We start from the raw sequence: 23,776 nt of genomic DNA, 5'->3' as shown, positions 1-23,776 counted from the left end.
GATGTCAATTTGCAGGAGACGCAGGATATCCAAACATGCCGTGGCTAATGACTCCGCTACGCAACCCCAGGACAGCTGCAGACCAGCGGTACAACAATGCTCATGGGAAGACCAGGCGGGTGATCGAGCGAACATTTGGACTCCTGAAGAGCCGGTTCAGGTGCCTGGACAAGACAGGCGGAGCCCTCCTACAGCCTACGCAAGGTGTGTGACATCTTCACCGTGTGCTGCATGCTACACAACATGGCAGTGGAGAAGGCCGTGCCACTCTACCTTGATCCTGATGAGCTGGAACATCCGCCCGTTGAGGATGAAGGCCTTGCCCAGGATGCCAGTGACGAGGAGGGTGAAGATGATATCCGGAGTCACCTCATCCGCAACTTCTTTTCATAATGGTGAGTCACAGTTGCATTTTGGTAATAAATATACTATAGAGTTGCATGGTTAGCATGCTGTGTATGCAACTGACTGTATGCAATGTCACTTGGATGTTTGTTGTGCTGTGTCACATAAGTGCAGATGTAATGACACACAAGTATGTGCTATGTGTGTACTTGGAATGTGCAGGTGTACTAGTACATCAGGCTATTCAACAGGACAATGTCAGAATGACATCATACGGAACTTGACCCCTTGTGTGTCTCTCATCCCCAGCGCGCCCTGCCTGTTGTCCGTTGGTGTCATCGTGGTCAGCCTGCTATTGCTCATTATGATTGCAACGTTAGCCGAATCAACGGAGCCTGCATGGACATGTTGAAAAGTCAATTTGGGTAAGGACTCATATGAGGCTGTTTAGCGTTGGTATGGTTTCTAATGTGTGGTACATGTTCATGCGCATGTTGTTAGACCATGCATACATGCAACAACATCATGTTTCTCATTACATGTAGGCCCACTCCCATGACAGGATAGTCACCCCATCTGACAGTCATCTGTTGTAGTTGTAGACTCTGGTGAATGCATCAATGTGTGTAGACATTGACACTGCAACATTGTATATACCATGGTTTGGCATTGTGTTAGAGGTCACAACCACGGACTCTGTGGTGGATTGCAGCCTCACTGTGTGCATTAGAATGTGTCTGGTTCCTCACATCCACCTTGTGGCACAGTCCAGTTAGTGTACCACAAAACCATGTCATGTAGGTGTTGCCCAGTGTATGTTCCACATGTTAGGATAACTGTCCTGTGATTCTGTTCGCATGGATGCATTGCCCCTTGTTGCAGTATGGCATGTCACTGTCATGTCGTTACCTCAGTGCAGGTTGAGAATACAGCTACGCCAGCCTTCACAGTGAGTAGCAGTTCTGTCTAAAATCACATGATGCCATGTATGTTTTGCTTTAGACATGACAATGTTGTGATGATGCATATGTGAAATATTTTGTTGCACCAGTACAGTGCGGTCATTCACATGATTCTCTTGTCCCGTGCAGCATTTCTGTGCGACGGTAGGGTATCATTATGTTGGTTGAATCAACATCACTTGCTATTGAGTCATTTTCAAACTGCTTGTCATGTTTAGCATAGTGATGCAAAGTTGATAGAGCAAAGGACTGCCTACAGAGTGCCTTCATTGCATGTAGGTCATTAGCTTCCTCATCATATGTGATTCTTACAGCTGTTGTGGGTGATGTCAAGTTTGCCTACATGGCCCTTACGGGTACACATTATCAAATACAACTATTTCAATTTGCGTAAGTAGCATTGCCATATGTTTTAATTTGTTTGTTTTGTCCACATCATCAGAGACAGTGAATTAGTATTTGTACACATAGAACTCATTGCATGGTAGATTACTTGTGAGCGTTGCACACGACTCAAATAGATGACAGACTGTCCTAGGTTGTATGTGTCCGTGTCACAGCATTGGATCTCATGTGGTTGCATAATCAGTGATCTCTAATTGGCTACAGCCGTTACACTTCACAAGTGTGACTGGTACAGTGTATCTCATGAGGTATTTTTAGTGTCAGTGACATGAGAAACTACTCCTAATGGGTCTTTGCCTCTGTTTCAGGTCTCCCTCCCTGCAGTTCCCATCCTCTCCTTCCCTCGCCTGATCACCCTTTTGTGTCTGTCATTTATACTCAGACCAAGGGGCTATTTGGGGGTGGAACGCTTTGAGCATCACACCACTCTGATGAAGAAAGGTACGGCCATTCCCTGGCAGTGTTTTAGCGAATAGTTATGCTGCATTACAGGTGACATCATTCGTATAGTTATTTGTTTGTCTTCTTGCCAATGCCAATGACCATGTATGTTGGATAATGCTCTATGGCCTTACAAGGTAAATCATCATGTTGTGCATGACGTGTGATTTCAAATGAATATTGTGCCTCCTTGATGTCAACGCACATGTCCTTTTATTGTGCATGTATACTATATGGCATGAAGTAAGCGTATGCTTGTTATGTCTTTACGTGTACAGTGACTACATGCATGGTGTTGATTAAGGCTAAAATACTATACTGTGTGTGAGGTAGATGGCTATGTAGCTGCTGGTTAGCTTGGAACACACTAGCTGTAGTCTACAACTGCTGCCGCTGTGTGTCCTGTGCCCCACTTGTCCCTAAGGGGCCTGATCCCGTCACCGTGATCTTTGGTGATTACTGTGCCATATTATTTGGTGTGACCCTCAGTGAAGCAGAGACTCCTGCATTCACATGCACATGTCACTTTGTGGCTTGCCAATGCTCTTGTGGTATGTGCTTGTTTTGCTAGTTGTCACACCTCTCCTGCCGTCAAGTCTTCACACATTCCTGGTGCTGCATACACAGCCACAATGCAGTGCACACTATCCAGGACCACACACGCCTACTGGATACCCCTCCTTCCATCCATTTGTAGAGCATGCTCCATCCACCCTACACACAGAGAACACCAGACAATCATTCTCCTGGTATCACGATGCCTCAAACTCACCCATTACAGATTATATGCCTGTGTGTGCAACACATACTGGCAAGACTATGCTGAGCCACATGACATTGTGTCTACGTACCACCAGGTCATGTGCCTTGTACAGCACACACACACCTTCCATAGGCACAATATTGTACAGTGTTACCTTGTCAACATCACAGCATGAAAAATTGACTTCCTTACAGTCACCTGGCAGTACACGACCTGGTCACACCACTTCAACATAGCCATCACAGTCAGTCAAGTAGCCACAGGGGACACACACCATGACCACGTCTCTTGGGTGTGGGGTGATTTGGCCGTTCTGGTGTAGATAATTGTCAGACGTGGGTAGTTGTTCTGGATGCGTAGCACCCATCACAGGAGTAAAGTACTTGTAGCTCCATAGGGGGAGGTCAGCTCATCAGGTGAGCTTGGGTAAAGTGCTACAGCCCATTTCCCACAGTCTGTCCTGCCATCCTTGTCCTGTGCGCCATTCATCACATCAACAGTACAGCATCATGCTGATGATAGTTCACATACCTGATGACACAGATGTAGGTACTCCCTACGTGGACAACAAGTTTTGTCACACTGATCTATACACCTCAAAGTGTCCTGGGCCTGGCTGTTATTGCAGTTTTGTGATCCAAATACCCCTTCAGCATTTACTACCCCTCACAGGTGTGTCTTTCCATCCCTGTATCTAGTTTTTAGGAACTTGTGACCAATGTGTGTCCTCACCCGGACTCTGATCCAAGTGTGTGGATGTCTGCAGTTTGGTGAATACCCTTGCATTTCATACATTTGCACACACATATCATTTTATACTGTGGGTACAAGATAACTCACCAAATGCGTTTGATGTTTAGGATATTTATTGTGTGATCTTGTGCAGGAAACGTGAATAGGTGCTGTACAGAAAGGGGTGGAATCCAAAGTTCACTGCTGGAGATGAGATGCCTTACAGTTTCAGTCAACAGAGTCCAGGCCACAGTGCTTGGCATCATTGGGCAGACTGTGACCAGCAAGTCCATGTGGGAGAGTCTCATAGGTGATGCTGTTGCACCCAAGGGCAATTTGCCAGGTCCGGTGTCCTGGGAGTTGTGCATGGCCCACTGCCACTCAACGTCTTAGCCGTGGACGACCCACCTTCCTTGGGGGACCCTCACGTGCAGGATTAGACGATGCATGGGACGCTACATCAGACAGTTCCTCCTCCTCCTCATCCCTCCCTGTGGCTGGTGTTGCACTTTGCCTAGATGTAGCTGGCCTGGTGACACAGGGAGGGTGCTGCATGTTGGCAGCAATCTGACGTAGCGATTGGCTCATTTCCCGATGCACCGTCAAGAGCTGAGCCAGACTTGCCTCCACCCATCCATAATGTAGGTCTTGCCTGGCTATTTGCTCTGCCTGCTGTTGTTTCACCTTGTTGAGGGCCTCCGCAAGCTGGCTTACCTCCCTGGTGTCCCGCCGGTATGCCTCCAGGATGTTAGTCAGTTCAGGCATACCGGGCCCTGCAGCTGACTGGCCAGAATCTCGCCTCGCGCCACTCCCACCACCTTGACCCACACGAGCACGGCCTGCTCTTGTGGGCACATCCGCTCGACGGGCCCCCGAGTGCTGGCAGGGTGGAGGTTGTCTGCCACCTCAGGGGTACCCGACAAAGGGTGTCCCTCATTTTCAGACAGGCTCTCTGGTGGATCATGGGCAGGGCTCTGACCTGTCTACTGGGATGTGGTGGGAATGGTTCCGGTGGTTGGCTGAGTTGTAGCTGGTACAGTTACAGCAGGGGTTTGGGATCCAGAGGAGCCAGGTTGGTTGGGGTCATACACAGTGCGTTGAGTGGCGTCGCTGTCGGTGGGGTCTGGGTCCTGCTGAGCCTGGGCCTGGGATCCTTCTCCCCCCTGGTTGGGGGGGCTCCACACGTTGCCCTGTGTGTGGGAGAGACAGACACTGTTAACACACTATCAAGTGACATCTTAATTAGTTATCCATTATCAGTATCACTGTTCCACAAGCTTTATATTGATGTCATTGTTCAGTTGTGTATGTAGTGGTAGTAAATTGACATGTACTCTGGAGTTTTTTCATTCTTCCATTCTCTTGACAATGACTGACACAGCCATTGCTGTGTCTTGTCTTGGCGACACAACCCATATACAGCAGTGCTCAGGTTCACGCAACATCCAGGATACGGTGTTAATCCTTATGTCTGCGTCAAGCATGCACAGAGTTTAGATGCAGCATGTTCATGTAAGAGACAGAGCATTATCTGTTCTTCTATTATAAAGTGAGAACTGTGTCCTTTGAGCCAGGTAAACTCAAAAAGTACACCACCAATCACAACACCCAATACAGCGTTGTAAAGGGGAGGTCTAGAAGATGGACTTAGGCTATATGAATTGACACCATATACACTAAAAAGGGGGGGCACCATCAGTGGTAAAGTAGTCCCTTCTGGCCGTTAGATGTGGGCGTTAACATTCAGAGAGGCAACTTGTGGGCGTTAGATGGCGAGAGAACATTGAGATGCGAGGAGATGTCACTGTGGAAAACAAAACACACCATTTGCACTCACAGTGCAGAGTATTTCAAACGGACAATAATCACAGTGCAGCATATTGCAAACAAGAAATATTCACTCACACACACATCTTCAGGTAGGCAGAATCCTTGACCTGGGCATTACCGTTGAACGCTGACATCAGGGACGGTGCGCGGCTTGCATTCACAAGCAACCAATCACGCCACATGAGTCGCATAACACATGCAAGCCTTGCAATTAATATTTTAGTACCAATTTCACCATTGGACACACTCCTGTTTGTCACAGGGGGGAGACCTCAAGCAAAGGAGGTGCGGCTTACACGGCGTTTCAGGGCTTAGGTGAGTCTGCGTTCTGCCGGACTGAAGCTGCAATATTTTTCACACAGAGATATCATACATCAATAAACAGGCTTTTGCATGTCCCCTAAGCGAGTCAGCTTTCACCACAGTACTTGCATCCTAAACCTATGAACAAAGCTATGGATTGACTAGCCGCTATCTGTTTTACCACTGTGACACTCCCACTTATTGCGGCGCTAAGGAGAAAACTTGACTTGAGGGCTTAAACACATTTTTCACTTGCCAACATCAACATGTGCTACATAAAATATCGTCTTGGCAGAAGCATCAACATTCTCACGGGGGAGGGGGCAAGGACAAACAAGGAAACACAAGTGACATTAAGTGGAGGGACCTTTGGCCAACGAGATTACACTATTTAGTTTTCGAACAGGGACAACGTCGGGACGGCCTGCCAGTTTATTTGCATGAAATCTTCAACATTGGATAGGTGTTTCTGTTCCGTGATGACCAAACAATGGCAACACCCCTGGACCTGTACACCCACTTCTAGATCATGGCTTTGGAACGTGGCACTTCTCTAAGACGCATCACCTTGTCAATACCCATGTCCATGTTGATACTTGAGTGCATCCACAACGTTCATGAGATGGGGCACGTGCATTGTGTGAGAGGCACAATGGACTGGAACATCTGCAATGTGCATGTCAAAGTTGTATGCGTATTCATATGAGTGTGTGTTTAGTTGTGGTACATGACAATTGGGACAGTGTTGCACTTCATTGCCTGTCCCCAGGGGTTGAGTTTCTGTTAGGGGGGTGTATGACAGGCCATGCTAGTAGTTTGCGTGTGATTAGCAAGCGTCCATCCTTCATTATTTTGCTGTCCCCTCATGTAGCATGCTGGCATAATCGTGGTTGTGTGTTCCTGCACAGGATGTGTGACCTTGTCCTGGTGTTTGTGTTTGCAATGATCACAGGAGGGACTTGTGCTGTCTACACCTGTGCCCATTGTGTACTACAGAGCATTCCAAACTGTGTGTCCTGACACAGTACAGTCTCGCCTGCAAATGGTGGTTGTGTTGCAGGCACTTAGTAGATGCCTGTTGGTAATTAGGAGACATCCCTAAACATTCTGCTCTATGGTCTTTGTAAGGCCTGTGCAGTGCTTGGGTGCAACTGTGTGTGTGGCCAGGGAGCTGGGGTGAGGTGACAGAGGGAGGAACACTGAGGGATGGATACAGAGGGAGGGAGGGACACAGAGGGAGGGAGGGAGACAGAGGGAGAGGGCGACAGAGGGAGAGGGAGACAGGGATGGAGGGAGTCAGAGGGATGGAGGGAGACAGAGGGAGGGAGACAGAGGGAGGTAGGGAGACAGGGAGAGGGAGGGAGACAGAGTGAGGGAGGGAGACAGAGGGAGGGAGGGACACAGAGGGAGAGGGCGACAGAGGGAGAGGGAGACACGGATGGAGGGAGTCAGAGGGATGGAGGGAGACAGAGGGAGGGAGGGAGGGAGACAGAGGGAGGGAGGGAGACAGAGGGAGACAGAGAGACAGAGGGAGAGGGTGACAGAGGGAGGGAGGGAGACAGGGATGGAGGGAGTCAGAGGCAGGGAGGGAGGGACACAGAGGGAGGGAGGGAGACAGGGGGAGGGAGGGAGACAGAGGGAGAGGGCGACAGAGGGAGAGGGAGACAGGGATGGAGGGAGTCAGAGGGAGGGAGGGAGGGAGGCAGAGGGAGGGAGGGAGACAGAGGGAGGGAGGGAGACAGAGGGAGAGGACGACAGAGGGATGGAGACAGGTTGTTTGTGCTTGCTCTCTTGCTACACTGCCTTACTGTGTCACAAAATGATGCATCTCCGAAAGGTGTGTCTGCAAAATGAAATTGTTTAGAAGCTGTGGTCTACTATCTTGTGTGATATTTCCATATCCCTGTGCATTGGGGATGGTGCTTGTGTGTGTCCCTGGGACATATGTGATGAGAGCAGCCTCCTACCCTCCACCTTCCACCCTTTGTGCCTCCCCCTTGCAACTAACCCCTGTCTTTTGTGTCCTGGTGGGACTCATGGCCACCCACCCCATGCTGCTGGGCACTGTTGTTGGTCTACCCATGTAACTTGTGTTTTTTGTACACTCACCAGACTCAACGGCTCCTTCAATTCCAAGTACTCCCACCGGTGGCAGCAGGGCCATGACTTTCTCCTCCCAGGGATGGTATACAGGAAGTCTGCGGGGACCACCACCTCCAGTGTAGTGTGCATTGGCGTAGTCCTGGTCCATCTTCTTCTTGACCATCCTCCGCAGATCATACCACCTGGACTGGCATTCCCCCCTTGTGCGCCTGATGGGTGCAACAGCATTGACCCAGTCTACGATCCTCTCCCACAGGCGTGTTTTTTCTGCCATGCTGGTCTGTCTGACCAATGCGCCAAACAGCTGTGGCTCGACTCGGATGACTTCACCTGTAAGTATCTCATTCTCCGGGTTAGTGAACTTTGGATTCTTGGGTGTGGTCATGGTGTGGGGTGTATGTGATTGAGGGGGTGATGGTGTGTATGGATGAGGGTGTGTGGGTCTGATTGTGAACGGGGTGGTGTGGGTGTAGATGAGATAGGGTGTATGTGTGAAGGTGTGTGGCTGCAATTGTTGGTGTGCTCTCTGTGTCTTCGCAATAATGGGTATGTTGCAAAGGATGATGGGTTGAATGTGTGGACCCTTTTATTGGTCAAATAGTGGGTGTGGCTTATTTTGAATTGGTGGTGTGTGTGTTATATGGGGTGGGTGTTAGTGTTGACCTCTGTTTGACAGTTTGGCTGTGACCAGGACATTGATTCTCAATGGTGTGTACACAGGAGGCATGTTCAGTGTTGTTGTGCGACTCGTTTGCAAGGTCCTTGTGCTGGTTTGGGTGTTGGCATTATGTGTGTGTGTCGTAATTGTGCGTGCGATCGACTTGTACGGCCCGTTGGCGGGTGGGGGGGTTCGCGTAGGCTTGTTGGGGGGGGTGCGTGTCATACTTGTGCATGCGATTGACTTGTACGGGCTGTTGGCGGGTGGGGGGGTTGGCGTAGGCTTGTTGGGGGGTGTGCGTGTCGTACTTGTGCGTGCGATCAACTTGTACGGGCTGTTGGCGGGTGGGGGGTATGCATAGGCTTGTTGGGGGGTGTGCGTGTCGTACTTGTGCGTGCGATCGACTTGTACGGGCCTTTGGCGGGTGGGGGGGTTCGCTTAGGCTTGTTGGGGGGATGCATGTTGTACTTGTGCGTGCGATCGTGCGATCGACTTGTACGGGCCGTTGGCGGGTGGGGGGGTTCGCGTAGGCTTGTTGGGGGGGTGTGCGTGTCGTACTTGTGCGTGCGATCGTGCAATCGACTTGTACGGGCCATTTGCGGGTGGGGGTTCACGTAGGCTTGTTGGGGGGTGTGCATGTCATACTTGTGCGTGCGATCGACTTGTACGGGCCGTTGGCGGGTAGGGGGTTCGCGTAGGCTTGTTGGGGGGGTGTGTGTCGTACTTGTGCGTGCAATTAACTTGTACGGGCCGTTGGCGGGTGGGGGGTTCGCGTAGGCTTGTTGGGGGTGTGTGTGTGTCGTACTTGTGCATGCGATCGACTGGTACGGGCCGTTGGCGGGTGGGGGGGTTCGCGTAGGCTTGTTGGGGTGGGTGCGTGTCGTACTTGTGCGTGAGATCGTGCGATCATCTTGTACGGGCTGTTGGCGGGTGGGGGGGTTCGCGAAGGCTTGTTGGGGGGGTGTGCATGTCGTAATTGTGCATGTGATCGTGCGATCGATTTGTACGAGCCGTTGGCGGGTGGGGGGGTTCTCGTAGGCTTGTTGGGGGGGTGTGCGTGTCGTACTTGTATGTGCGATCGACTTGTACGGGCTGTTGGCGGGTGGGCGGGTTCGTGTAGGCTTGTTGGGGGGTGTGCGTGTCGTACGTGTGCGTGCGATCGACTTGTACGGGCCGTTGGTGGGTGGGGGGGTTCGCGTAGGCTTGTTGGGGGGTGCGTGTTGTACTTGTGCGTGCGATCGTGCGATCGACTTGTACGGGCCGTTGGCTGGTGGGGGGGTTCGTGTAGGCTTGTTGGGGAGGTGTGCGTGTCGTACTTGTGCGTGCGATCGACTTGTACGGGCCGTTGGCGGGGGGTGTTCGCGTAAGCTTGTTGGGGGGGTGTGCGTGTCGTACTTGTGCGTGAGATCGTGCGATCGACTTGTACGGGCCATTGGCGGGTGGGGGGGTTTGTGTAGGCTTGTTGGGGGGGTGTGGGTGTCGTACTTGTGCGTGCGATCGATTTGTACGGGCCGTTGGCGGGTGGGGGGTTCACGTAGGCTTGTTGGGGGGTGTGCGTGTCGTACTTGTGCGTGCGATTGACTTGTACAGGCCGTTGGCGGGTGGGGAGTTCGCGTAGGCTTGTTGGGGGGTGTGCGTGTCGTACTTGTGCGTGCGATCGTGCGATCGACTTGTACGGGCCGTTGGCGGGTGGGGGGGTTCGGGTAGGCTTGTTGGGGGGTTGTGCGTGTCGTACTTGTGCGTGCGATTGACTTGTACAGGGCGTTGGCGGGTGGGGGTTTCACGTAGGCTGGTTGTGGGGGGGTGTGCGTGTCGTACTTGTGCGTGCGATTGACTTGTACGGGCCGTTGGCGGGTGGGGGGGTTCGGGTAGGCTTGTTGGGGGGTTGTGCGTGTCATACTTGTGCGTGCAATTGACTTGTACAGGGCGTTGGCGGGTGGGGGGTTCACGTAGGCTTGTTGGGGGGTGTGCGTGTCGTACTTGTGCGTGCGATCGTGCGATCGACTTGTATGGCCGTTGGCGGGTGGGGAGGTTCGCGTAGGCTTGTTGAGGGGTGTGCGTGTCGTACTTGTGCGTGCGATCGTGCAATCGACTTGTACGGGCCGTTGGTGGGTGGGGGGTTCGCGTAGGCTTGTTGGGGGTGTGCATGTCGTACTTGTGCGTGCGATCGACTTGTACGGGCCGTTGGCGGGTGGGGGGGTTTGCGTAGGCTTGTTGGGGGGGGGTGTGTCGTACTTGTGCGTGCGATTGACTTGTACGGGCCGTTGGCGGGTGGGGGGGTTTGCGTAGGCTTGTTGGGGGGGTGTGTGTGTTGTACTTGTGCGTGCGAACGACTTGTACGGGCCGTTGGTGGGTGGGGGGGTTCGCGTAGGCTTGTTGGGGTGGGTGCGTGTTGTACTTGTGCGTGAGATAGTGCGATCATCTTGTACGGGCTGTTGGCGGGTGGGGGGGTTCGCGTAGGCTTGTTGGGGGGGTGTGCGTGTCGTCATTGTGCATGCGATCGTGCGATCGACTTGTACGGGCCGTTGGCGGGTGGGGGGTTCTTGTAGGCATGTTGGGGGGGTTGCGTGTTGTACTTGTGCGTGCGATCGACTTGTACGGGTTGTTGGCGGATGGGGGGGTTCGTGTAGGCTTGTTGGGGAGGTGTGCGTGTCGAACTTGTGCGTGCAATCGACTTGTACGGGCCGTTGGTGGGTGGGGGGGTTCGCGTAAGCTTGTTGAGGGGGTGTGCGTGTCGTACTTGTGCGTGAGATCGTGCGATCGACTTGTACGGACCATTGGCGGGTGGGGGGGTTCGCGTAGGCTTGTTGGGGGGTGTGCGTGTCGTACTTGTGTGTGCGATCGATTTGTACGGGCCGTTGGTGGGTGGGGGGTTCACGTAGGCTTGTTGGGGGGGTGTGCGTGTCGTACTTGTGCGTGCAATCGACTTGTACAGGCCGTTGGCGGGTGGGGGGATTCGCGTAGGCTTGTTGGGGGGGTGTGCGTGTCGTACTTGTGCGTGCGATCGTGCGATCGACTTGTACGGGCCGTTGGCAGGTGGGAGTGTTTGCGTAGGCTTGTTGGGGTGGTGTGCGTGTCGTACTTGTGTGTGCGTTCGACTCGTACGGGCCGTTGGTGGGTGGTGGGGTTGGGGTAGGCTTGTTGGGGGGGTGTGCGTGTCGTACTTGTGCGTGCGATCGACTTGTACAGGCTTTTGGCGGGTGGGGTGTTCGCGTAGGCTTGTTGGGGGGTGTGCGTGTCGTACTTGTGCGTGCGATCATGCAATCGACTTGTAAGGGCCGTTGGCGGGTGGGGGGGTACGCGTAGGATTGTTGTGGGGGTGTGCATGCCGTACTTGTGCGTGTGATCGACTTGTACGGGCCGTTGGTGGTTGGGGGGGTTCGCGTAGGCTTGTTGGGGGTATGCGTGTCGTACTTGTACGTGCGATCGACTTGTACGGGCCATTGGCGGTTGGGGGTTCGCGTAGGCTTGTTGGGGGGGTGTGCGTGTCATACTTGTGCGTGCGATCGACTTGTACGGGCCGTTGGCGGGTGGGGGGGGTTCACGTAGGCTTGTTGGGGGGTGTGCATGTCGTACTTATGCGTGCGATCGACTTGTACAGGCCGTTGGCGGGTGGGGGGTTCACGTAGGCTTGTTGGGGGGTGTGCGTGTCGTACTTGTGCGTGCGATCGACTTGTACGGGCCGTTGGCGGGTTGGGGGGTTCGCGTAGGCTTGTTGGGGGGGTGTGCGTGTCTTACTTGTGCGTGCGATTGACTTGTGCGGGCCGTTGGCGGGTGGGGGGGTTCGCGTAGGCTTGTTGGGGGGTGTGCGTGTCGTACTTGTGCGTGCGATCGTGCGATCGACTTGTACGGGCCGTTGGGGGGTGGGGGGGTTCGCGTAGGCTTGTTGGGGGTATGCGTGTCGTACTTGTTCGTGCGATCGACTTGTACGGGCCGTTGGCGGTTGGGGGGTTCGCGTAGGCTTGTTGGGGGGGTGTGCGTGTCGTACTTGTGCGTGCGATCGACTTGTACGGGCCGTTGGCGGGTGGGGGGGGTTCACGTAGGCTTGTTGGGGGGTGTGCATGTCGTACTTATGCGTGCGATCGACTTGTACAGGCCGTTGGCGGGTGGGGGGTTCACGTAGGCTTGTTGGGGGGGTGTGCGTGTCGTACTTGTGCGTGCGATCGACTTGTACGGGCCGTTGGCGGGTTGGGGGGTTCGCGTAGGCTTGTTGGGGGGGTGTGCGTGTCTTACTTGTGCGTGCGATTGACTTGTGCGGGCCGTTGGCGGGTGGGGGGGTTCGCGTAGGCTTGTTGGGGGGCGTACTTGTGCTTGCGATTGACTTGTACGGGCCGTTGGTGGGGGGTTCGCGTAGGCTTGAGCAAGGGGTACACACGTGTGGTATGTGTTGATGCCGCTTGCTGTGAGGCGAACATCCCCGTACGAATCATTCGTCATACGTGAAAACTTTGGGCTGTACGAATCGTGGACAGGCTTCTCGTACAGGATTTTACTAGTGTGTTTGTACGGGCAGGTTACGATTCGTACGGTAGGATTCCCGATGCTTATTCGTACGGGTCATCGACTGTGGTTCGTACGGTTAGCTGATATTCGTATGGCATTCGACGGAAATGGACGGAATTCGCAGGTCGGACGGAAATTTCCCATTCGTACGGATTCGGATACGAATCGTACGGCGGAATATTTTACCGGATCGGAATCGAGGCCATAGTATCATTTCTGCCCCAAGGGGGGGTAACCGGACCGGTAATCAAAAATTTCATCCTTCAGACACCGAAAAGGGTCAGAAAAGAACCATATATCTTGTTTTGATTATGGAAGCATATTATCTTTAAATGAGGACAAAAAAATGTAAAAAAAAAAAAAAAAAAGTAATGGGAAATCTGGATGAGGCCAAGAAAAAGGTTCCTTGTCACAACTGCGGCAGGTTAGGGCATTGGAAGAAAGAGTGTAAGTATCCACCAAGAATTTAATCCCAAAAATACATCACAAAATACACAGGTGTAGTATGGAGTCTATGACATAATATCGACAGACAGAATATAGACATACAAAAATATCGAAGTAAAAATATCGACATCAAAAATATCGATGTTCTATCTACATAAAGGTAAGTACAAAAACATCGAGAAAAAAATATCGTAGTACAAAAATATAGAAGTAACAAATATCGTTTTTTAAATGTATTAATAATAATGTAAAAATAATTTAAAAATACATATAATTTAACAAATTATAGATATAAACATTAAAACGTATTTAAAAAATATTAACTAATACATATACATTTAAAATAAATTAAAAAAATCCAGTGAGTGCAACAGTAGAGAAAATGTTGGATAGCGTAGGGGTAAAAATTACTATTCCAACTCCAGAGGGTGCAACAGTAGGGAAAGCGTTGGATAGCGTAGGGGTAAAAATTTCTATTCCAACTTCAGAGGGTGCAACAGTAGGGAAAGCGTTGGATAGCGTAGGGGTAAAAATGACTATTCCCACTCCAAAGGGTGCAACAGTAGGGAAAGCGTTATATAGCGTAGGGGTAAAAATTACTATTCCCACTCCAGAGGGTACAACAGTAGCGAAAGCGTTGGATAGCGTAGAGGTTAAAATTACTATTCCCACTCCAAAGGGTGCAACAGTAGGGAAAGCATTGGATAGCGTGGGGGTAAAAATTACTATTCCCACTCCAGAGAGTGCAACAGTAGGGAAAGCGTTGGATAGCGTATGGGTAAAAATTACTAAGCCCACTCCAGAGGATGCAATAGTAGGGAAAACGCTGGATAGCGTAGGGGTAAAAATTACTATTCCCACTCCAGAGGGTGCAACAGTAGGGAAAGCGTTGGATAGCGTAGGGGACAAAATTACTATTCCCAATCCAGAGGGTGCAACAGTAGGGAAAGCGTTGGATAGCGTAGGGGTAAAAATTACTATTCCCACTCCAGAGGGTGCAACAGTAGGGAAAGCGTTGGATAGCGTAGGTGTAAAAATTACTTTTCCCACTCCAAAGGGTGCAACAGTAGGGAAAGCGTTGGATAGCGTGGGGGTAGAAATTACTATTACCACTCCAGAGGGTGCAATAGTAGCGAAAGCGCAGGATAGCGTAGGCGTTATATTAACATACTTATCAATTACATATTTTTTAAAGAAAAAAAAGATGTAATATTTTATTTACAAAAATATATTACTAAATACCAAATATTTATATTTAATATTTACTAAAATAACAAAAAATTACTTCCCAAGCTACTCCCCCTTTAACACACAACACACTACACATACAAAAAAACACAATTAATCTAAATATCAATTAATCAATTAATAACAATTAATATTATTAAATTGATGTAATTATAAATTAACTAATTGACAAATAATAATTACCAATTAATAATTAATTAACAAGAAATTTACAAGAATAACAATATTTATTAATACATTATTTTTAATTAATATTATAACTTAATTTAAAAAAACGAATTACCAATTCATTAATTACCAATTAGTTAATAAGAAATACCAATAAATAAATACAATCTCTTAAATTAATTTAATTTAATTATTTCACACCCTATTCCCCTATAAACACACAACCCACTACATATAAATAAATCACATAAAAAATGTAATTATCATTTAATCACTTAATAATAATTAATTACCAATTAGTTATTAATTACCAATTAATTATTAATCAAAAATATTTTAAAAACATAATATTTTTATTTTTTTTTAAACCTTTATTAGCGTCAAAAGGATATACAAGTCTAGGCCTACAACCAAATCGGCCGGCCGCAATACGTAAAGCAATCAGAAGTTCCAAGGCAAACATTACAGAGTCAATCAGCAAGAAGCAGAGGCAATACAATCGTAAAAAGGGGGAATATACCTAGGAACCAGAGGGCCAAGACACAGGAGCAAAAAAGGTTAATTTTATAATATGGGGATAAGGTGTACGACAGGCTCACTTTCAATATAGAGATGTCCGAAGTCCCAGAACCAGCCTCAGCGACAATAAGGGGGTATGGGGCCGCAATACAGGAGAGGCAACACAATTCACACAGGAAGATCGGGATAATTTAGACATAATCGACACTTGAACATTATCATCGTTAAATGCCCACCACCCAAACCACAGCTAAGCCAGAACAGAGGGATCGGAGAAACCTTACATCAAAACTAACCCGTCATAGTGACCTCCAGAAAAAGGGAGGGAGGGGGACGGGGGCGAGGAAAAGAGGGGGAAGAGGGGGGAAAGAGGGGGAGGGGAGGAGGACAAGACGGAACAATGAGAAAAAGAAATGAAATACAAAAACGAAAGAAAGAAGACACGCCGACACAGGCGTCCCGTGGCGGGAGTACAGGAGAAAACAGGAGTATCAGCACCAGTGAGGGTACAGCAATCGAGAAGAAAAGCAACCGAACCATAAAAGGAGGGTTAACGACGCCACACACCCCACCCCGAACACACCACGGGAGGCGGGGACAGACGCGGCATTACTATAGAGAGATACAAAAGGGCCATAGAACCATAAAACAAACAACAAATAGAACCCAACCCACCCATCCCACCCTGCACCCCTGTAGAAGGCTATGGCCTACCCTTCAGACAGCGTGCCTGTCGCCCTAAACCAGAACCCGAAATATAGCAAGAAGGAAAGAGAGAAGAACGAGACAAAAAGAAACAAAAACAGAAATAAAGAAAACAGGAGGGAGGAGCATAAGAACAGAAATCAATATGGTCGGCCGCCGCCCTCCGCCCACCCAGACAATCGCAACAAAAACAGACCAGGACGACACCCCATCAAGCGCCATAAAACTTACAGAGGAAGGGACCACCCACCGCTCTATGGGTACTAACAACTGCGCCACTAAGTCGTATACCCATAATCAACCAGGAGTCGTGTATATCACCCCCATCCCTTCCGAACCACAAATTCCACCCACCACATGACAGTGTAAAATGAAATACTCAATACAAGACCAGCACACAGTCGAAAAAAATGTTGACTACCACGTAGACATGGGGGGTAAATCGGTCCGCAAGTGAGCAACAGTCCGAGCAGAGAGTTTAAATGCATCAGCAATCGCAGCACGGGTGATGAAGAACAGGAGGTCAGTTTCGCCGCTTGGGAAGGCGAGGGGGTCTCTGTAGTAGACAAAGGCGAAGCCATCGGAGCAGGTGCAGGCGGCAGTCCACCAATATTTCCAGGCATCCGAGCCGAACAGGGCCGCGGCACAATGTCCAAGTCCCCGGGGTCAGAACCTCGAGAAACAGGGAGCTCCAAAGTCACTGGCACACAAAATGATCTTCGATCAGCGGCAGCAACACTTGCAGCAATCGAGGGGGGCGAGGGAATGGAGTCACTGAAACAAGAGGGCGGCAAGAAGAAACGGCCGCCCAAAATGGCGGCAGATCGTGGCGGACTCACAGGGACATCGGGGGCCAGGGATGCGCGCAGGGATCTCAGAGCTTCCAGGATATCTCTAACCGTAAGCTCACGCTCACCAGACCGGAACCCCGCGCAATTAGGCAACCCAAGCCCGCCGCCACAAGGCGATTCATGTTTCAGAGGGTCGGCCGCCATTTCGCGAAGTCAGCCCAGTCGCCGCCCTCCGCGACCCCCAAAAACAGTTCAAAAATGTAGGACTTCACAGAGCTCCGGGGGGTTCCCAGCAATGGCAGCCTTGGTGCCGAAAGGATGTCCGCCCAATGCGGGTCTCCGCCTACACCAGCACCGGCGCCCCCAACAAGCAGAGTCCGGGCGCAGAGGTCCAGGGCCGTCGGTCAGAGCAGCGGCGGGGGGAGGACCCCTTCACAGAATCAGTCCCCGGTGCATCTCACCCACATCGGCCGCGCGGTCACCAGGGCAGGCCCGGATCAGGATCGCCGGGATTCTCGCACAACGGCTCTCATCATTGGTTCACTCTCTCGACCGGGGCCGACAGTCGTCGGACCCCACAGGCTCGGTCCCGGTCTAGGTTCCACGGAGGCCCCGGTCTTGCGGAGGGCACAACTTCGGAGCCGCTGCACGTCGAAACCTCCGGGCCAAATGGTGAGTACAAGCGAGGTGTTCCAGTTCCGATTCTCCGATAATGTGTCGTCTCCAGACAGGATATTATACAGGATACATGATCAGGCCGGAGGGCTGCGGGAGCCGAGCTAAAAGGCAACCATTACGCTCGCGAGCTTGGCTCCTCCCCCAAAAAAAAAAAACCATAATAATTAATTAATTACAATTACATTACTTCCCGCCCTATTCCCCTATAAACACACAACCCGCTCTGATACTAAAATGCAAAATGTAAACAAAATTACCAATTTCTAAACATACATTAAAAAACATGTTTAACAAACATATAAAATACATAACACTAAACAGAATTTCGATATTAATAACATTGATACCTTAAAATCGATATTCTGTCCATCGATATTATTGCACATCGATATTCTATACCATCGAAATTAAAACATCTATAATATTGTATATCGATATTTTAATTTCGATATTTTGGCTACCTACCGCCGTATGAGGTAATTCAACAACCATCGCCGCAGTAGGTAGTTACACAACAGAGTCAGGTGCCACAGCCACCACTTCCACACAGTGTAAATCTACAGAGATACAGTGCAGAGACAGGATTCTGTGGAGGAAAACAGGTAACAAGATCACCTAGAGTGAATGTGAGTTCCCAGTACTGGTTGAAGGAAGATGGGAGTGAGTCGGGTGACAGTTTCTGACAGTGCCTAAGAGAGGGAGAAGAGTGCGTACTTGGCGCAACTCTAGAGGTAGATCAATCTGATCCTTTTGAGAGTGGAAAGGTTAATGATGTGAATGTGACTTTCCTAGTGGACACAGGTGCTACTTGTTCTACTGTCAGATCAGCAAAAGTCCAAAATCTTCCTCTCTCTGGAGATAGCATCCAAGTTGTAGGTGTAGCAAATACACAGATCAAAACATCCCTAACAAAGCCAGTTGAAGTGGAAATTGAAAATTTCAAAGACATGCATCGATTTGTAGTGTGTGACAGTAGTCCTTTTAACCTTCTTGGCAGGGACATACTATGTAAAATGAATTGTGCCATTTACTGTTCACCAGATAGCATTGAGCTTCAAACCCCAGATGAAGATAGCTTGTATAAAATGACTATATCACTGATAGACTCAGAGCGAAGTAGTATGATTCCTGTATTTGACCGAGAGAAGATACCTGTTGAATTGAAATCGGTAATCAAAGAACAAATGTGAGATTTCACAGGAGAATAAATTGGACTAATGAAAGATGTAGATCCTGTGAACATTTCTGTAAAAGAAGGAGTGAGTTATCCAAATATTCCCCAGTACAAATGACAGCAGAAATAATCGAAGGAATAACTCCAGTTATAAGAAAAATGATTGAAAAAGAAATTTTAAGAGAAATAGTAAGCAGTCCATGTAATTCACCTATAATGGGATTGACAAAGCCTAATGGAACATTTAGGTTAGTACAGGATTTGAGAAGAATTTATAAAATTGTTGTCCCATGTTGTCCAATTATGCCAAACCCAGCAGTAGTCCTGTACCAAATTCCATATGATGCAGAATGGTATACAGTCATTGATCTATGTAATGCGTTCTTTACTGTTCCATTACACCCAGATAGCCAGCCAATATTTGCTTTCCGGTTAGGAGACCGTATTTTGGCATGGTGCCGAATTCCTCGGGGGTATACTAAGAGTCCTTTGATCTTTAATAAGTTGCTAAAGAAATCATTAGAGAGTCTAAACATGCCTGGAGAATCAGTTCTGGTTCAATATATTGATGACCTGTTGGTGGCATCAAAAACAAAGGATGCATATGTTTCAGACACCATTGCATTACTGAACCATTTGGCAGACAGAGGACATAAGGTGTTCCCATCAAAGCTAGAGTTCTGTCAGAAAGAAGTACAATACCTTGGTCACAAAATTGCTAAAGGAATCAGACAAGTCACCATAGAGAGAATCAGGATGATACAGGGTAGGCAACCTCCAAAAACACAGAGACAAGTGAGAATGTTTCTAGGAATGGTAGGTTACTGTCGACAATGGATTAGTGGATTTTCACTAATAGCCAAACCATTGCAGAGGTTGACAAGAGCAGATGTAAAAGATCACATAGTGTTGAATAAAACTGAAATGGAAGCTTTTGAGCAACTAAATATCAGTCTATGTGAAGCACCAGCATTAGGAATGCCTGATTATGAAAAAGAGTTTGAACTATATTGCAGTGAACGAGAAGGATGTGCATTATCAGTTCTAATTCAGAGACATGGAAAACTGAGAAAGCCAATTGCATATTTCTCAGCTGTTTTGGATCCAGTTGCAAAAGCATTGCCAGGATGCTTAAAAGCAGTAGCTGCTATAAGTGTGAGTTTGGAACAAAGTGAAGGTATAGTGAAGGGATCCTTTGAGGGTATATGTACCTCATTCAGTGGAGATTCTCCTCACTAGGACACAGACACAATTCCTTACTTATAACCGGATGACCAAATATGAGAAGACAATTCTAGGTGCAGATATTGTGACAATTTCACGATGTGTGAATGTAAACCCATCTACACTGTCACCTTATGTTATGGATATTGTTCTTGAATACTGTACCAAACCAAGACCTGATATCAAAGATGAGCCATTGCCTGAATCTGTTATGTAATGTTTGTTGATGGTTCATGTCTAAGAACAGATGATGGTGCTCTAAGTGCTGCATATGCTGTATGCACAGTGGCAGATGTCCTGGAAGCATCTTGTCTGAAAGGAATTTTTTCTGCTCAAAGAGCACAATTGATTGCTTTAATTCAAGCATGTCAACTGGGAAAAGAGATAAGAGTCACCATAGTGACTGACAGTCAGTATGGTTTTGGGGTTGTCCATGATTATGGTCAACTGTGCTCCCAAAGAGGTTATTTTAACTTCTGCAGGATCCCCCATCAGAAATGCTGAATTTGTGAAAATGTTGATTGATGCAATCCAGTTACCTGTTAGCTGTTGTAAAATGTGCAGCCCACAAGAAAGGAGATGATTGTGTCACCAGAGGTAATCGTGTCATTGACTCAATTGCAAAATACTGTGCAATAAATCTTACATCTATAAATCGGGACAGAAAAGCTGAACATGTTTCAAGTCCTTTAATGCTAACCACAGTATTTGAGACTTGGCAGGAAGTAAGACAAATGTAGGAAGAAGCAAGTGAGGAGGAAGAAGATGTTTGGTTAAAATCAGGATGTAGACAAAGAGAAGAGGATGAAATTTGGGTTTACAAAGATGAAAGACCAGTAATGCCTGATAACAGGATTTCAAATATGGCCCGAATGTACTATGGTCAAGCCCATATTGGTAGGGATGCCATGATCCGTATGTTCAGACAGACATGGTATAATCCTAAGATCAGGATGATCGCTGAGAGCCTTTGTCAGCGATGTCTTGTTTGTCAACAGTTGAATCCAAGAAGAAAAACAGTTGTGAGTTTGGGAACCATAGGACGGGAGGGAGGTCAATTTACACGAATGCAATTAGATTTCATACAGCTGCCACCCTGTAATCGAATTTGATATGTACTTGTGATCATTTGCATATTTTCTCGGTGGGTGGAGGCCTTTTCTACAAGGAGGAATGATGGAGTGAATGTTGCAAAACTGTTGTTACGGGAAATCATTCCACGCTACGGTTTCCCAGTAACAATTGACACAGAACGTGGAACACATTTTCACAACGAGCTAATGCAGATGATTTGGGAAGCACTGGACATTCGTCTGAAATTGCATTGTGCTTACAGACCAGAGGCTTCTGGGGTAGTTGAGCAAGTAAATGGAATCATAAAGAACAGAATTGCAAAATGTGTTTGGCCACAGGACTGAAATGGCCTGATGTTTTGCCACTTGTTCTGATGACCCTAAGGAGCATACCTGATAAAAAGACAGGATTAAGTCCACACGAGATTCTGATGGGAAGAGTGATGACACAAGCATTTGTGCCAGCTGATAAACTATTGGCTATTAATGATGATATCATACTGTATTACTGCAAAAATCTGTCTGATGTGGTAACTTCTGTGTTCCATCAGGTGGGAACTGAGGCAAACTCGAAAGAAAAACATCCAGCTCAAGATCTAGTCCCTGGAGATTGGATTTGGATAAAGGTACAAAGGAGAAGAAACTGCTTAGTTCCTCGTTGGCAGAAGCCCAGACAAGTCCTTCTGGTCAGCACGACTGCAGTTAAATGTGCTGGAGTAAAGAGATGGGTACACGCAAGTTACACCATACGTGTGCCTGAACCTGAAAATCCACAGGACGAAGGAGAAAGCACAACTGACTCAGATTCTGAAGGGGAACCCGAGAAAGATCCAGATACTGAAGCTCGACCTGTTCGTTGGCATTTGCAAATATCAGATGCAAGTTCTGCTTCTGAAGGAGAAAGTGAAGCTATTGAAGTACCAAATTCTGAAGATCGACCTGAAAGTCGAGATTTGGTAGGGACTGATACCAGTAAGGACACTGAGCTAAGTGAAGACACAACTGGTAGTCAGGAAAGTACTTAAGGACAGTCTGAAAGCAGGAACCGGAATCTTGAAACTGGTGAAAAGGAAATAACTCACGACGAGGACGAGCTTCCAAGTACCAGCTATAGAGAAGTTCCTAACAGAGTGAAAGAACTGACCAAAGAGAAAACAAGCTCAGAGAAAGAAACAGACATTATAAAGTTCACCATAAGTTAAACTGTTGAGAGATCTGAAACTGAGTCTGATGACCGTGATAATGAAACTCAATTGAGAAGAAGCTTAAGAAAAAGAGCTTGAAGAGTGGAACGTAACACTGTTGGACCTGAAACCAAGAGAGCTCGTAAAGGAAATAATTGGCAGAAAGAAACTGATGGACTAAAATTTAAACTGGTTAATAAAGCAAAAGTACAAGAAGATCAAGTAAACAAAGTAACCAGTCAAAAGAGTTGTTGGGTAAAAAGATAGAAATCGTGCAAAGGCCAAAAAGAGTGAGAAGACCAAATCAGAAATACAAGTCACCTGAGTGGACTTATATGATATTGCCTCCAATAAGTGAAGTGAATAGCAGTCAAGAAAATTTGAGTTGCCAAAGTAAAGAAAAGGAAAGTGAGTGAACTGTAACTCAAAAGAAAGAAAAGAAGTACCTACACTGGGAAACTGTGAAAGAGAAAAGAGGAAAGGAACAAGACTTTTTGAAATTTCTGGTGGTAAAGGACACTCTAAGTGCAAAGAAAATATTTAAAAGAGACAATATAAGGGCAGAAAAGATTGGGGAAAGCGCTGTGTAAAAAAAATGGCTACTAATGATGTAACAAAATCAAAATGTGCTATTTTTAGAAAATGGTGTAGAATGTGGTAAATATATACAGGATTATTAATGTTAGTAGGGTTGATCTTAGCTATTATAATTCCTTTCAGGCCAGATTTTGAAAAAGCAAAGGCAAATGAAAGTATGAATGAAAAGACTTATGAGTCAAAGGGTGAAAAGTTGCATGTGTATAGACCTGAGGTACATCAAGATCACTCGATCATCGATTTTTCTCGTAATACGTTTTCAAAACGATTGTCTGAATATGTGAGAACAATGGATGCGAGTGACTGTTACGTCTGTGTGAAGTTACCAGCATCTGTATCAGAGAGTGTGATGTACCATTATCTTCCATTAACATATGGAGTTACATGTAGTGTATTAGCTAGTTTGTTTTATAGAACAGGTAAATTAGAGTATTATTATTCTGATGATGTTTTTGCTAAATTGAAAATTTTTTGGAAACACAAAAGTTGACCCATGATTATGTGTTTAAACATAATTTGACCTGTAAAATGAGAAATGAAGAGAAAGCCTTTTTGGATATGGTCGAAGAAAGGAGGAATCAGTATAAAAGGAGAGAAAAGCAAAGCAAACTAAATCTACAAGGTGGACATTTGAAGATGACAATATTGAAGGGCATAATGTGAATGTGGCTATAAATATAGATACACCATTATTAAGGAAATTATGTATTCGGAGAGATACACTGTGTATGATAATTATTTTGTGGGAGCGAGTCAATGTGAAGATACATACATTATAAAAGGGGGTTGGGGATTTAAAGGAGGTCATGATCCAGTCTTTCCTGGGATATATTTTCTCTGCGGGAACAAAGCTTATTATAGATTGCCAGATCACTGGTATGGGACTTGTTATATAGGCTTGGTCTTTCCTAAACTTTTCCATG

This window comes from Lissotriton helveticus, chromosome 4_1 (assembly GCF_964261635.1).
Source record: "Lissotriton helveticus chromosome 4_1, aLisHel1.1, whole genome shotgun sequence".
NCBI classification, from domain to species: domain Eukaryota; kingdom Metazoa; phylum Chordata; class Amphibia; order Caudata; family Salamandridae; genus Lissotriton; species Lissotriton helveticus.
This window is presented reverse-complemented; position numbering follows the sequence as displayed.